This window comes from Heptranchias perlo, unplaced genomic scaffold (assembly GCF_035084215.1).
Source record: "Heptranchias perlo isolate sHepPer1 unplaced genomic scaffold, sHepPer1.hap1 HAP1_SCAFFOLD_62, whole genome shotgun sequence".
NCBI classification, from domain to species: Eukaryota; Metazoa; Chordata; class Chondrichthyes; order Hexanchiformes; family Hexanchidae; genus Heptranchias; species Heptranchias perlo.
In genome coordinates this window covers 4,371,550-4,388,598 of record NW_027139644.1, presented here as the reverse complement: position 1 = coordinate 4,388,598, position 17,049 = coordinate 4,371,550, and the positions used below count along the sequence as shown (strand labels likewise).

The 17,049-nt window shown below is 44.1% G+C and overlaps 4 non-coding genes across 4 annotated transcripts; all 4 read left to right on the top strand.

Moving 5' to 3' along the window:
• Positions 1–1,939: 1,939 nt before the first annotated feature.
• trnaw-cca (transfer RNA tryptophan (anticodon CCA)) lies at positions 1,940–2,011 on the top strand. Its single transcript has one exon. It is a non-coding gene; the product is annotated as a tRNA-Trp (tRNA).
• A 1,841-nt stretch (positions 2,012–3,852) lies between these two features.
• Positions 3,853–3,924, top strand: trnak-cuu (transfer RNA lysine (anticodon CUU)). The gene has a single exon. It is a non-coding gene; the product is annotated as a tRNA-Lys (tRNA).
• Positions 3,925–4,002: 78 nt separating this feature from the next.
• trnal-cag (transfer RNA leucine (anticodon CAG)) lies at positions 4,003–4,085 on the top strand. The gene has a single exon. It is a non-coding gene; the product is annotated as a tRNA-Leu (tRNA).
• Positions 4,086–16,613: 12,528 nt separating this feature from the next.
• On the top strand, positions 16,614–16,686 carry trnav-uac (transfer RNA valine (anticodon UAC)). The gene has a single exon. It is a non-coding gene; the product is annotated as a tRNA-Val (tRNA).
• Positions 16,687–17,049: the final 363 nt, after the last annotated feature.

Below are 17,049 nucleotides of genomic sequence, written 5' to 3'. Positions count from 1 at the left end.
GTGGATCAGTTTTCGCTCACTCAAAGTTATCTGTTGATTGAAATAAGATAATGCGCTTTTAAAGAATAAGGAAGCAGCCACTATCGCCCCTTTTGACAAGCCCACTTTGTGGCACTTTTTCAAAAGCCTTTTGAATGGCCAGAAACACAACATCAACCACATTGCCCTCATCAGCCCTCTCTGTTAACTCATCACAAAACTCAATCACGATTTGCCTTTAACAAATCCACAGTGTCGTTCTATTATCAATCCACACTTGTCCAAATGACTATTAATTTTGTCCCAGATTATCATTTCTCAAAGCTTCCCACCACCTTGGTTAAACTGACTGGCCTGTAATTGCTGGGTTTATCCTTACACCCTATTTTGAACAAGGGTGTAACATCTGCAATTCTCCAGTTCTCTGACACCAAACCCTGTATCGAAGGAGGAGTGAAAGATTATGGCCAGTACCTCTGCAATTTGCACCCTTACTTCCCTCAGCAACTGAGGATGCATCCCATTCGGTCCAGGTGACTTTAAGTACAGCTAGCCTTTTTAGTATCTCGTCTTTAGCAATTTTCACCCCATCCAGTATATCAACTACCCCCCCATTTACTGTGATTTCGGCAGCATTTTCTTCCTCGGTAAAGACAGATGCAAAATACTCATTTAGTACCTCATGCATAGATCTCCTTTTTGGTCTCTAATCGGTCTTATCCCTCCTCTTACTACCTGTTTGCTATTTATATACCTGTCGAAGACTTTTAATGACTTGATGAAGGGATCGAGTGTAATGTATCCAAGTTTGCAGATGATACAAAGCTAGGTGGGAAAGTAAGCTATGAGGAGGACACAAAGAGGCTGCAAAGGGATATAGACAGGTTAAATGTGTGGGCAAGAAGGTGGCAGATGGAGTATAATGTGGGGAAATGTGAGATCATTCACTTTGGTGGGAAGAACAGAAAAACAGAATATTTTTGAAATGGTGAGAAACTATTAAATATTGATGTCCAGAGAAACTTGAGTGTCGTGGACACCTGAACTCCAGGTTGTGCTAACCTAGTATAAGCATCTAAAACCTGGTGACAGAGAAAAGCTAAATAAACACTAAGACATGAAACAATTCTTGGTGGTTTCTGAAAGTCAGCAAAGTGGGATGGTTTACGACCATGAGTTAAGATCAGTGGTGCTTACGTACAGAACAATGCAGCCGAATCGTATAAAGAGAGGGCATGCTCCCTTCTCAAATGTTAGAGCTCTCAATCGGGGACAGTCAGAAGTTCATTGCCACAGGCTGTCCGCAAAGGTCAGGTCTGATACACCTGGATTCGTAGACAGGTCAGGTTGTGTTAATTGCTTGTCATTAATGTAATCTGTCGACAGTTGTATAATAATAATAATACTGTTGAATATAATGTTGAAGACAACTGTAGTGCAACTCTGTTGTAAGTCAATCTATTAAACTTGCTATTTTGTAATCACTCGTGCTAAAATCAAGCGGAAGTCATTGTTGATGGATTAACAACCCTTAGTTGTCAGAGTAACGGGAGAAATCCGTTACAAACATTCACTTGATATATAAACATCACACCCATAGTTTATATTTTCACACGTTCTTCTTCGCAGTTCGAATCGAAGTCTAAACACCGAAAGTCTAAGTGTTTTTCAGAAGGTTCCCCTCCTGTTATGTATCTTGAGCAGTTTCCCACATCCTTTTCATGTGATGTGATAATTCTGGGTGCAGGATGAATGTAATTGGATTTGCTGCAGTCCGCTGACAGCAGGCGATGGAAGCGAGCGCCATGCTGCCGCTGACAGGTGAAGGCGACTTCTGATGCTTCCTGACATCTGGTGGGAGTGGGCGGGGATTTGAAAGCCAACCCATTCCACCGATATCGGAGCTATAAAGCGGTGCTTGGCAAACATTGAGAAAAACAAACACCCATTGCCGCACCCAGGCCTCGTGGCGCAACGGTAGCGCGTCCGACTCCAGATCAGAAGGTTGTGTGTTTAAACCACGTCGGGGTCACCGTTTTCTCCCTTGAAATTGGTTTGTATAATTCTGCAATAAATGTTTTCTTTGCGTCTTCACAAGTAAAAGAACCCTCCTCTAAAGTCTGCCTCTGTTTCCCCAGTGTCAGGGAGTGAAGCAACTGATGCCCTCTATTTATTTAATGTAACAAACAGAAGACAATCACACGTCTTCATTCAAAAACCACCCTGCATGTGGACACATAGTGAGATAAACACAGGGCAGAGATGCAGACAGTATCCGGAAACATCGGGAAATAGACAAGAGAAATAGATTGAGCGCTTTGTTATCAGAAAATTGTATGAACCTCCACGGTCAATGAAAGGGCTTTTGTTGGTCGGTTCCCCATTGCACCTCAGAATTCAGGAGAACTTGGTAGATGGTTGGTTCGGTTCCGTTCTCCCCCACCAGCGGAAATGGTTTGTCGATCCCACCCGACTCGATCCTTTCAAAAGCCACTCTGTTCAAAGCCAATATATCCTTCCAGTTTAAAAGGGAATAAACTTGAAATGAGCGTCATTGTGGATCAGTTTTCTCTCACTCAAAGTTATCTGTTTAATGAAGTAAAAGATGCAGCTTTCAAAGAATAAGGGAGCAGCCACTTTCTCCCGTTTTGGCAGGAGAAGAAAATCGATCGGGATGTTTATGGAGACCAAGTTCCAAAATAAAGCTCCTCCCCTGAATCGAACCGGGAACCACCAAAACACGGAAAACGATGGCATTTTGTTCAACACAATGGGCAATTGCATGGTGTCCTCTCTCTGCTCGTACGTGGAATGTGTTGTTTCAAATACAGCAAGAGATGCCGACAGTGGCTACTCCCCCTTTTCTTTGAAAACTCTCAGGGTAGTGGGTTTGAGCCCCACGTTGGGCGAGTACCGTTTTAATCTTTTATGCTGCTTCCGCCGGTGAGCCCCAGCTCTGACACTTCCCCTCGCCCCCCTCCGTCTCACCGCGCACGATGGGGCCGCACCCGGGATGAATCTCTCCGATTAGTTTTCCACCCCTGTCGCAGCATGAAATGGTCCTTATCAAAGTTACAAATGATACCCTATGTGACGACCACCATGATAATCTATCCCTCCTCATCCTTCTCAAATACAATATCTCACCGTGCTGTTCTGCGGTTAGACGAGTTTCCTGTCTCTGCTCTTATTTGGAATGTGTTGCTTTTCCATCTGACAACACTTGGTATCATCGTATTATGTTAGTCCACAAGAGGAGATCATTCGGCCCATCGTGCCTGTGCCGGGTCAAACACACATATTCGTTCAAAATTCGTTCAGAGATAGATTGATTGCTTTGTTATCAGAAAATTGCCTGAACCCCCCACAGTCTACAGCTTTCCTCCTCGCTATCATGTCCCCTACGTTTAAGTCCAAATCGTTAATGTATACCACAAAAAGCAAATGACCAAGTACCGAGCCCTACGGCACCCCACTGGAAACAGCTTTCCAGTCGCAAAAACATCATTACCCTTTGCTTCCTGCCACTGAGCCAATTTTGGATCCAACAAGCCACATTCCCTTGGATTCCATGGGCCTTTACTTTTTTGACCAATCTACCATGTGGGAACTTTTCAAAAGCCTTGCGAAAATCCATGTGGACTACATCAATTGCACTACCCTCATCGATCCTTCTTGTCACCTCCTCGAAAAATTCAATCAGGTTAGACAAACACTACCTCCCCTTAACAAATCCATGCTGACTGTCCTTGATTCGTCCGTGCCTCTCGAAGTGACAGTTTATCCTGTCCCTCAGAATTAATTCCAATAATTTGAAATGGAGTCTTTCTCCTGCTTGCTGCAATAATAGATAGGGCGGTTAAAAGCCTTTCGGCCCAGCTAGCTCAGTCGGTAGAGCATGAGATTCTTCATCTCAGAATCGTGGGTTCGAGCCCACGTTGGGCGAGTGCCATTTTAAACTTTTATGCTGCTTTCACTGGCCAACAGTGCAGAAATAATGCAGAATGAAACCTGAGCTTGGTGGTCAGGATGGCCGAGCGGTCTAAGGCGCTGCGTTCAGGTCGCAATCTCTTCTGGAGGCGTGGGTTCGAATCCCACTTCTGACATTCCTTACTTTTACGAAGACGTGGAAATATTTTATTTGTGAATTGGGCTGCAGCTGATTTTTCTGCCAAGTTGATTAACTCCTCCCACAAAAGTAACTGGCTTTGTCATGCATATGTGATTTGAGAAGTTTCCAACGGTGAAATGTTTGACATATTAATGACCTGGACAAAGAAATAGAACAGCAGTGGGAAACATTTAAAACGATGATCAATAGAGTCCAGGAGAAATACATCCCACTGAAAAGCAAGAACAAACGAGCCAGAAATTACACACCAGGGATGAATAAAGAAATAAGGGTAAAATTGAAACTAAAGAAAAAGGCACAGACGAGACAATAAAGGAGAGAGGGGAATTTGAAAAGGCTGGGAAAGAAGTCTAAAGAACTATTAGAAAGGCAAAAAGGAATATCATAAAAAGCAAAGTATTCTAGACACATCAACAGCCAAAGAAAGTTTAGGATTGGAATCGGGCCACTAAGGGATACACACGACAAACTCACAGGCAATGACAGCAAAATGGCAGAAATATTAAATAATCACTTTGCTTCAGTATTTACCAGGGAGACTAGTATTGTGGGCATGACAGTAGAGGAAGAGATCAAAAAAATATGTAAAGACATTTAAGATGGAAAGGTGGGGAGATAATTGATAAACTAATCAAACTCAGAGAGGAAATTTCCTGTAAGGTGCTTGACCAGAGTTTCAAACCGCTCAGCCACGCTAATTTCCGTATTACTGTTCAGGAGCTCATTTCACAGGGACACGATTACTGCGCTCCATTTAGGGAGGCTCAGTGAAAGGCGGAAATTGATCTATTAATAGAATCATAGAATAAGACAGCGCAATTCGGATGCCATTCGGCCCAACGTGCCTGTGCCAGCTCTCTGAAAGAGCTGTCCAGTTAGTCCCACTCGCCTGCTGTTTCCCCAGAGCCCTGAAAATGTTTCCATCCAAGCGTTTATCCAATTCCCTTTTGAAAACTGTGAGTTAAGAAAAACAATATTGAAAGGGATGCTGGGGCCTCTGCAGCGTCGATGTAGAGTGTGTGATGATTGAAGTTATCAAGATGGTTGCTTTACACATGGAATGTTGTGCAATCATCCTGAAATATCTTCAATATCCAATACAAATTGAATTGCAAACCTGACGGACAAACACTGGAAAACAAGTCACGAGTGAACGCAAATCATCTGGGACCCGTTTTCAGCCACACGGCACTTTAAATAAAGTGAAATAACTTTGCATTGAAAAGATTTGGAACTTGCATCTGTGCCTTTATCTGTTCCATTGCTTCAAGTTGCTGGCGTCTGATGATGTACACGCCTCTGCTCGCTCTATTGAACAAGAAAGAAGGTGTTTGACTTTGACGGGACCTGTTGGTTATGAGCTCATCCTTTACATTGAGTCGGTTCGCGTCTTTTAAATTGCGTCAACTTTAGCCCAGCGGTGAACTTCGCAGCAAACAAGTTCATCACCGTCTCACCGCGGGCACTGACTGATATGTTTATTGTTATTTCTTTCAGACCGAAATAAATAGTAACCGTGATTTCAAATTTGCACTCAGTGATTTTTAGGTAGTCGCCTTTAAATGTTTCAAATGCGACTACTAATTTATAATAGCCCGGCCATTTCACCAGCCGTATTGAAAACATATCATGTCTCTGCTTTTCGCGTCTTTTTTCGAAAGGCAAAAAATATATTTCCCGTGATCTCTGAAGGATGGACAAGGACATTTCAGAAAGCTGAAGCAAGTTCACCGAGCTTAAATCGTCTCACCACGTTAAAGGCGATATATATATATATATATATATATATATGTATATATGCAAGTAATTGCTGTCTGTTTCTGTGGTTGTCTTTTTTCTGTGTGTGTCCATCTGCAGGTCGATTTTGAATCAATACTAGTTTTCTTGTCAGTTTGTTGCATGAAATAAATGAGGGTATCAGGCGTTCCCCTCCCTGCCACTGGGTAGGCACTGAGTCGAGGTTCAGACCAAACATCTGTTTTTTTGTGAAAAGGCAATTAAAACCTTAATTCGGGAATTATCCAGTCTCATATGAGCGGTGAAAGAAACAGTGACCCCGATGTGATGTGAACACGCAGCCTTTCGATCTGGAGTCAGACTTTTGCGCCACGCACTCTGAAGACAGGATACTGGATGTTATTATATATATGAATGTTTCTCAAACACCATTTCATTTATTGGTTGAATAGATAGGGCTGATCAAATCTCCGCCAGGTCCCACGGGGTGTGAGACCAATATCACGCTGGCTTTCATCGCCTGCTCCCAGCGGACTGCAATCACAGGGCTGGGAGAAATGGACTTTGTTCACATTTAATCAGCAGTGTGAATCGTTAAATATTTACTCATTTTTAATGGGAACAAGGTTTCAAAATGTTTCTGCCTGGTTTCGAACCAGTGACCTTTCGCGTGTGAGGCGAACGTAATAACCACTACACTACGGAAATCTGATGGCTGAGTCGCCGTGTTAGGGACATAAACCCTCAGCCAAACTAATTTCCGTATTACTGTCCAGGAGCTCATTTCACAGGGATACATTTACTGCCCTGTATTTCGGAAGGCTGCAGAGAAGGATCGGTGGCGATGGTCAGGCGGGGAATCCCAGAGCATCGCGCCCACACAAACATTTCACTGTGTTTTTTTCATGTGCCTGATATCCGACCGCAGTGTAAATTATGGCGAATCAGGCATGTTCAGATGACATTGTTCACAGAGTGTTTTCTTGCAGCCAAATCACACATTAGAAAACTTGAAAAGAGATTGGAGCCATTTCACGTGCTCCCAGTTGCTGCAAATCAGAAATTAAAACCTGGCACCGGCTTCAGGGCTATCAGAATGAAGCCGAAAGTGTGGAATTTTCGTCCTTGGGTGGGTTCAAACCACCAACCTTTCAATCAACAGCCGAACGCGCTAACCGATTGCACCACAGAGACCACCCGGTATTTTGTTTTGCAAGAAACACTAAAGCAGCGTGTCACCGAGCCAAAGTTACATGTTGCAGCCACAGAAATGCAATTGACCTCTATCAGTGTTCCTTCTCCAGAAATAAAGGATGAGACATTGTTTGTGGAAACATGGAAACGGTCTGGTCTCGCTCACAGCATCGATATCACCGCCAACCAGCTCTCCTGCAACCGGCGCGCCCAGCGGTGCTTTGTCTGTTAGTTAGTTGCACTGTGGGAGAACCTTCACCACACTGACTGCAGCGGTTGAAAAAGACGGTTCACCACCACCTTCTCAAGGGCAATTGGGGATGGGCAATAAATGCCGGCCTCGCCAGCGACGCCCACATCCCATGATCGAATAAAAAAAAGTATTCTGAGCGTCCTGGCGCTGATGTCAGGTTTTGATCCCTGATCTGCAGTAACTGGGAGCGCTTTCAATGGCTCCGACCTCTTAATTTCACTCATAACATCAGAGTACCTGTTCCAGGGGGACATGCCGACTCAGCTGCGTCTTGACCGCCTGTCTGGTCAGTCCTTTATTCGTCTCCAATTCCGTTTCCCAAAGCGTTTCGACAGATTCACAAAGCTGTTTGTCATTTCGGTTCCTTTCGATTTGTCCAGCTCCGGACTGGCAATAATTTGCAAACCTGGTTGCAACCCTCCGCCTTGCATCGTGTCCAGGGATGGGGTATGTGGAGAGACTGGAGAAGCTGGGATTGTTCTCCTTAGAGCAAAAAAAGGTGAAGGGGAGATTTAATAGAGGCGTTCAAACTTATGAGGGGATTTTGATAGAATGGATAGGAAGAAGCTGTTTCCATTGGCAGGAGGGTCGATAACCAGAGGACACAACCTGCATTTATAAAGCGCCTTTAACGTGGTAAAACGTCACAAGGTGCTTCACAGGAGCGTTATTAAACAAAACTTGACACTGAACCACATAAGGAGATATTGGGACAGGTGACCAAAATCTCAGCCGAAGAGGTAGGTTTTAACGTATGTGTTAAAGGAGAGAGAGGCGGAGAGGTTTAGGGAGGGAATTCCAGAGCTAAGGGCCTGGGCAGCTGAAGGCACAGCCGCAAATGGTGGAGCGATTAAAATCGGCGATGCGCAACAGGCCAGAATTGGAGGAGCACAGAGATTGTTTTTTCGTTCATAGGATGTGGGCGTCGCTGGCAAGGCCAGCATTTATTGCCCTTGGGAAGGTGGTGGTGAGCCGCCTTCTTAAACCGATGCAGCCCGTGTGGTGAAGGTTCTCCCACAGTGCTGTTAGGTAGGGAGTTCCAAGGATTTTGACCCAGCGACGATGAAGGAACGGCCGATATATTTCCAAGTCTGGATGTTGTGTGACTTGGAGGGGTACGTGCAGTTGGTGTTGTTCCCATGTGCCTGCTGCCCTTGTCCTTCTAGGTGGTCGAGGTCGCGTGTTTGGGAGGTGCTGTCGAAGAAGTTTTGGCGAGTTGCTGCAGCTGCAGTGCATCTTGTGGATGGTACACACTGCAGCCACAGTGCGCCAGTGGTGAAGGGAATGAATGCTTAGGGTGGTGGATGGGGTGCCAATCAAGCGGGCTGCTTTATCTTGGATGGTGTCAAGCTTCTTGAGTGTTGTTGGAGCTGCACTCATCCAAGCAAGTGCAGAGTCTTCCATCACACTCCTGACTTGTGCCTTGTGGATGGTGGAAAGGCTTTGGGGAGTCAGGAGGCGAGTCACTCGCCGCAGAATACCCAGCCCCTAACCTGCTCTTGTAGCCACATGATCTCGAAGGGTTGTAGGGCTGGAGGAGGTTACAGAGAACGGGAGGGGGCGAGGGCCATGGTGGGATTTGAAAGGAAGGATGAGTATTTTAAAATCGTTGCGTTCCCGGAAGGGGGGTTTGACTGGAACGTCACACGGACCCCTCCCGTCGCACGCCAGCAATTGTGATATCAAGAAAAAGGTGGCGTAGTAATTCTCCATTTCAGCGAAAATGGAGCGCTGGGGTCCGTAAACGTGTAGCGTAAAAGTTGAAACTCGCACCCACGATCATGAGGTGAATGCCTCTACCGACTGAGCTAGCCAAGCCTGAGGAAACTGTTACTTCCTTGTCTGTTGTTGCAGCGAGAGGCTGTTGGCTCCGCTCCAAGGGTTCAGTACAAACCATGAAACATGTTCTCCTGAATTCCATGGTGTAGAAGGCAATCGAGTAACAAGTCGAGCAATGTATTCCGCTCAATCATTGATCATTCCATTCAGATCTTCTGCTTTTCCGCTGCACTTCCCCCAAATATTGCAATTAATTTTGCTCAGTATTTATTTCGCTTGTTTAATATTTTGTTCGCCGGTTTTGCCAGATTAACATTTCATTTCAATTATCAATGACAGGGAGCAATGACCATCACTTGTAAAATTCCCTCGGGCCCATCAATGTGTCAGAATCAAGCACCCGGGCGTTTAAGCACCAACCAACTGAACTAAGACGGTTCACTCACTTGTCCCAACACCTGCTGTGCCTTAACTTGCTCACCGCTGCCAGTCGTTTATTTTTAAATGACGCTTCCCTCCCTGACACTGCAGAACAAGTGACCAAAGTCCCGTTTATTGTTAAAAAGCAGTAATTCCGAAATTATCCAGGCTTTCATGCATGGTAAAGTTAATAGTGACTTCCACGTGATTTGAACACGCATATTCTTATTGATTTGGAATCAGATGTGCTACTATTGCGCTATGAGTTCGATTGAGAGCATAGATTATGCATGTATATATAATTATTATATACTTATATATATATATGTTTGCTGCAGTGTTCCTTGGTGGTTGGGAATAGTTCATTGCACAAAAATAATTCAAGTCTGTGAGACACTTAATGTTTTTTTAATAACCATTAATACGTTCTGTTGCACACTGAAGAAAATGCTAACTTGTTTGCCAAGTGACAATTAAAACGTTAATAAATCTTTGTGCTTTGCATGTCATGAACTTTTATCTCTTCCCATTTTACAAACTGTATTTTAGGAGTCTGCTTAAAAATGTTTAGTGCTTATTATACCAGGAATCTGGTGCAGCCGCTCTTAAATTTAAAAAGGTTTGTAGCCCCTTTCACGCATGAAGAAGCTCGTCTCTGGAGGTTTATGGGGAGCAAGTCCCAACAACATGCTTCCCTCCGAGGTCAAATCGGGAACATTCTGCGTGTAACTGGTGAACATGATAACCGCTTCACTACGGAAACGACAAACTTTTCGGTCTCAGGTCTGAAGGAAGTGTCTCGGGAAAACATGAACTGCTGACTCTCTTTACACTGACTCTTTTCACGAACATTTCATCGATCGAAACCATACAAGTCACAGGGAAAAAATGTCAAAGTCATTAAACTCCCGAATTAGCCCCAAAATCTATCAATCTCTGTTTTGAAATTTTCAATTGACCCCCAGCCTCAACAGCTTTTTAGGGGAGAGAGTTCCAGATTTCCACTCCCCTTTATGTGAAGAAGTGCTTCCTGACATCACCCCTGAATGGCCCAGCTCTAATTTGAAGGTTATGCCCCCTTGTTCTGGACTCTCCCCACCAGAGGAAATAGTCTCTATCTGCCCTGGCAAATCCTTTAATCATCTTAAACAACTCAATTAATCTTCTATACTCAAGGGAATGAAAGTCTCGTCCATGCAACCTGTCCTCATAATTGCTGATCAAGGATAGCCACCAAAAAGGGTTTTACGATGGCTGGATCTTAAGTGCATTGCTCGTTGTTATTGGTCTCGTTGGTCTCGGGGTATGATTCTCGTTTAGGGGTTTTTAGTCCAAATATGCGAGAGGTCCCGGATTGAAATCCCGGACGAGCCCTTATTTCACTTTTGATCTTGAACTTCCAAAGACAGAAAAGTACCCAAATCAGCCCACATGAGTGGAACAATTCCTATGTTTCATACTATTACCAACACAACTGCCCAACTTGGTTCTGATGAGAGGTTATTGACCTGAAACATTAACTCTGTTTCTCTCTGCACAGATGTTGCCTGACCCGCTGAGGGTTTCCATCATTTTCTCCGTTATCAGAGTATCACTTCCCTCATCACCTAACTACACTCCTCCACTAGATGTCGCCTTGTGGTACAAACAGGCTCCTTCCGCACAGCCAGGTGTTCTGCTTTAGGCATTAATTATAACTATAACTTTTGAACTTGTGAGTTAAAACATATGGCCTTGCCCATTGACCAGTGAGCAGAATGGTGTTTATCTCTCACCAGTGCAGCCCTTTCCCGCTGCTTCAGCTTGGAATGATACGGAGCAATCATACAGATGTCACACCTCTCCTGCTTCCCTGTGAAGCTGGTAAGACGAATAGCACACAATGCTGTCTGACACACAAACACACCAGCTGTGAATGATTTAAAGGCCTTGTTATGATTGTCAGAGAATTGTTTATATCAAAAGGATAATTAAACTTATGAGTATTATGATATCAGCTCCGATCGAAGAGTTGCTGGACTTCAGAATCTACTAGTCTCTATATTAAACATATGCATGCATATAAAATGAAGCAAATCTGTCTTATGATTGTAGTTTCATTCTCCCAACAGAGATTTATACTTCCTTACTTAAGAGGCAAAAGGTAAAGGTTAATATTAATTCAATATAAAGACTAACTCTTTCCTTACAATACAGATACCCCAAACTAATATAACACCTCAAACTGATAGAGCTTCTCAAATTAAAACAATACCTCAAACTAATACGGTACCTCAAGCTAATACAATACCTGAAACGGATAGAGAACCTGAAACTAATATAATACCTCAAGCTAATACATCATCTCAAACTAATAAAGTACCTCAAACTAATACAGTACCTCAATCAAATACAACACCTTAAACTAATACAGTACCTCAAACCGATACAGAACCTGAAACATAAATTAATACCTCAAACTAATACAGCATCTCAATCTAATACAGTATCTCAAAGCAATAAAGTACCTCAAACAAATACAACAGCTTAATCCAATACAGCACCTCAAACTGATGCAGAATCTGAAATTAATATTTTTTTTATTCGTTAATGGGATGTGGGTGTCGCTGGCGAGGCCGGTATTTATTGCCCATCCCTAATTACCCTGGAGAAGGTGGTGGTGAGCCGCCTTGTTGAACCGCTGCAATCCGTGTGACGAATGCTCTCCCGCAGTGCTGATAAGTAACAGACAAAGCAGCGATTAGCGCGCCGGTTGCAGGAGAGCTGGTTGGCGGTGATATCGATGCTGTGAGCGAGATCAGACCGTTTCCATGTTTCCACAAACAATGTTCCTTCCTTTATTTCTGGAAAAGTAACACTGATAATGGACAACTACATTTCTGTGGCTGCAACATGAAACTTTGGCCAGGTGACACGCTGCTTTCGTGTATCTTGCAAGAAACACACCGGTTGGTCTCTGTGGCGCAATCGGTTAGCGCGTTCGGCTGTTAACCGTAAAGGCTGATGTTTCGAGCAAGAAAACACTCAATGAACAATATCATCTGCGCATGCCATTCGCAATAGTTTAAACTGCGGTCGGATAACAGGTACATGAAAAAAACAGTGAAATGTTTGTGTGGGCGCGATGCTCTGGGATTCCCTGCCTGACCATCGCCACCGATCCTTCTCTGCAGCCTTCCGAAATACAGCGCAGTAAATGTATCCCTGTGAAATCAGCTCCTGGACAGTAATACGGAAATTAGTTTGGCTGAGGGGTTATATCCATATCACAGAGCTTGAAGCATCAGTTTTCCGTAGTATAGTGGTTATCACGTTTGCCGAGCAGGCGAAAGGTCCCCGGTTCGGAACTGGGCGGGAGCATTTTGAAACCTTGTCCCCATTAAAAATGATTAAATATTTAACGATTCACATTGCTGAATGATGTGAACAAAGTCCATATCTCCCAGCCCTGTTCATGCAGTCCGCTGGGAGCAGGCGATGAAAGCCAGCGTGATATTCGGGGTGAAGGCTGCTTTCAAGACTGTCTCACACCCGGTGGGATCTGGCGGAGATTTGATAAGCCCTATCTATTTCACCAATATAGGAAACGGTGTTTGAGAAACATTCAAAAAATATAATAACATCCAGGATCCTGTCTTCAGAGTGCGAGGCGCAAAGGTCTGACTCCAGATCAAAAGGCTGCGTGTTCAAATCACATCGGGGTCACTGTTTCTTTCACCGCTCACATGAGACTGGATAATTCCCGAATGAATGTTTTAATTGCTTTTTCACACAAAACGAAACAGATGTTTGGTCTAAACCCTGACTCAGTACCTACCCAGTGGCAGGGAGGGGAGCGCCTGATAACCTCATTTATTTCATGCAACAAACTGACACGAACACTGGTATTGATTCAAAATCGACCTGCAGATGGACACACACAGAAAAAAGACAACCACAGAAACAGACAGCAACTATTTGCACACATATATATAACGTGGTCAGACGATTTAAGCTCGGTGAACTTGCTTCAGCTTTCTGAAATGCACTCGTCCATCCTTCAGAGGTCACGGGAAATATATTTTTTGCCTTTCGAAAAAAGACGCGAAAGGTAAAGACATGTTTTGTTTTCAACACGGCTGGTGAAATGTCCGGACTATCATAAATTAGGGGTCACCTTTGAAAAATTTAAAGGAAACTACTTCAAAATCACTTAGTGCAAATTTAAAATCACGGTCACTATTTATATAGGACTGAAAGAAATAACAATAAACGTGTCAGTCAGCGCCCGCGGTGAAACGGTGATGAACTTGTTTGCTGCGAAGTTCACCGCTGGGCTAAAGCTGACGCCATTCAAAAGACGCGAACCGACTCAATGTAAAGGATAAGCTCATAACCAACAGGTCCCGTCAACGTCAAACACCTCCTTTCTTGTTCAATAGAGCGAGCAGAGGCGTGTTCATCATCAGACACCAGCAACTTTAAGAAATGGAACAGATAAAGGCACAGATGCAAGTTCCAAATCTTTTCAATGCAAAGTTATTTCACTTTACTTAAAGTGCGGTGAGGCTGAAAACGGGTCCCAGATGATTTGCGTTCACTCGTGACTTGTTTTCCAGTGTTTGTCCGTCAGGTTTGCAATTTAATTTGTATTGGATGTTGAAGATATTTCAGGATGATAGCACAACATACCATGTGTAAAGCAACCATCTTGATAACTTCAATCATCACACACTCTACATCGACGCTGCAGAGGCCCCAGCACCCCTTTCAATATTGTTTTTCTTAACTCACAGTTTTCAAAAGGGAATTGGATAAACGCTTGGATGGAAACTTTTTCAGGGCTATGGGGAAACAGCAGGCGAGTGGGACTAACTGGACAGCACTTTCAGAGACCTGGCACAGGCACGATGGGCCGAATGGCATTAGAATGGCGCTGTCCTATTCTATGATTCTATTAATAGATCAATTTCCGCCTTTCACTGAGCCTCTCTAATTGGAGCGCAGTAATCGTGTCCCTGTGAAACGAGCTCCTGAACAGTAACACGGAAATTAGCGTGACTGAACGGTTTGAAACTCTGGTTCGGCTCCGAACAGGAAATTTCCTCTCGAGCTTTGATTAGTTTATGAATTATCTCCCCCATTTCGATCTTAAATGTCATTATATATTTTTTGATCACTTCTTCTCCTGTCATGCCCACAATATTAGTCTCCCTGGTAAATACTGAAGAAAAGTGATTATTTCATATTTCTGCCATTTCGCTGTCATTGCCAGTGAGTTTGTCGTGTGTATCCCTTAGTGGCCCTATTCCAATCCTAAATTTTCTTTGGCTGTTGATGTGTCTAGAATACTTTGCTTTTTTGATATTTCTTTTTGCCTTTCTAATAGTTCTTTGGACTTCTTTCCCAGTCTTTTCACATTCCCCTCTCTCCTTTATTGTCTCGTGTGGGCCTTTTTCTTTCGTTTCAATTTTGTCCTTATTTCTTGATTCAACCCTGGTGTGACATTTCTGGCTATTTTTTTCTTGCTCTGTCGTGGGATATATTTCTCCTGGACTCTATTGATCAGCGTTTTTATTGCTTCCCACTGCTGTTCTATTTCTTTCTCCAGGTCATTAATATGTCAACCATTTCACCATTTAAAACTTCTCAAGACACATATGCATGACAAAGCCAATTGCTTTTGTGGGAGGAGCAAATCAACTTGGCAGAAACATCAGCTGCAGCCCAATCCACAAATAAAATATTTCCACGTCTTGGTAAAAATATGGAATGTCAGAAGTGGGATTGGAACCCACGCGTCCAGAAGAGACTGCGACCTGAACGCAGCGCCGTCGGCCGCTCGGCCATTCTGACGACCGATATCATGCTTTATTCTGCATTATTTCTGCACTGTTGGCCTGTGAAAGCAGCATGAAAGTTTAAAATGGCCCTCGCCTAACATTGGGCTCGAACCCACGATCCTGAGATTAATAGTCTCATGTTCTACCGACTGAGCTCGCCGGGCCTGAGCACTGATAACCGCCTTATCTGTTCTTGCAGCAAGCAGGAGAAAGACTCCATGTCAAATGAGGGACAGGATAAACTGTCACTTCGAAAGGCACGGACCAATCAAGGGCAATCAGCATGGATTTGTTCAGGGGAGGTCGTGTCTCACGAACCTGATTGAATTTTTCGAGAAGGTGACAAAGAGGATCGATGAGGGTAGCGCAATTGATGTAGTCTACATGGATTGTCGCAAGGCTTTTGAAAAATTCCCACATGGCAGATTGGTCGAAAAAGTAAAGGCCCATAGGATCCAAGGGAATGTGGCTTATTGGATCCAAAATTAGCTCAGTGGTCGAAAGCAAAGGGTAATGGTCAATGGGTGTTTTTGCGGCTGGAAGGCTGTTGCCAGTGTTTTGCCGCAGGGCTCGGTACTTGGTCCTTTGCTTTTTGTGGTTTACATTAACGATTTGGACTTAAGCGTAGGGGGCATGATTGAGAAATTTGCGGGTGACACAAAAGTAGGCCGTGTGGTTGATAGCGAGGAGGAAAGCTGTAGACTGTGGGGGTTCAGGCAATGTTCTGATAAAAAAAACCACTCAATCTGTCTCTGAACGAATTTTGAACGAATACGTGTGTTTTACCCGGCACAGGGACGAGGGGCCGAATGATCTCCTCCAGCGGACTAACATAATACAATGATACTAAGTGTTGTCAGACGGAAAAGCAACACATTCCAAATAAGAGCAGAGAGAGGAATCTAGTCTAACAGCGTAACAGCACGGTGAGATATTGTATTTGAGAAGGATGAGGAGGGATAGTTTATCATGGTGGTAGTCCCATAGGGCATCATTTGTGACTTTGATAAGGACCATTTCATGCTGCGACAGGGGTGGAAACCAAAATGGAGAGATTCAGCCCGGGCGCGGCCCCATCGTGCGCGGTGAGACGGAGGGGGGCGGGTGGAAGCAGCATAAAAGTTTAAAACGGTACTCGCCCAACGTGGGGCTCAAACCCACTACCATGCGAGTTTTTAAAGATAAGGGGGAGCAGCCACTGTCTGTGTCTCTTGCTGCAATGGAAACAACACATTCCAAGTACGAGCAGAGAGAGCACACCATTCAGCTGTCCATTGTGTTACCTACCATATCATCGGTTTCCGTAGTGTAGTGGTTATCACGTTTGTTTTACATGCGAAAGGTCCCCGGTTCGATCCCGAGCGGAAACATTATGTTGGAACTTGGTCTCCACAAACAGACAGATCGATTTTCTTCTCCTGCCAAAAAGGGAGACAGTGGCTGCTCCCTTATTCTTTGTCAGCTGCATCTTTTACTTCATTGAACAGATAATTTTGAATGAGAGAAAACTGATCCACAGTGACGCTCTATTCAAGTTTTATCCCCTTTTAATCTGGAAGGATATATTGGCTTTGGACAGAGTGGCTTTTGAAAGGAGTTAGTCGGGTGGGATCGACAAAACTTTTCCGCTGGTGGGTGACAAGGGAACCGAACCAACCATCTCCCAAGCTCTCCCGAATTCTCCGGTTCAATGGGAAACCGGCCAACAAAAGCCCTTTCATTGACCGTGGAGG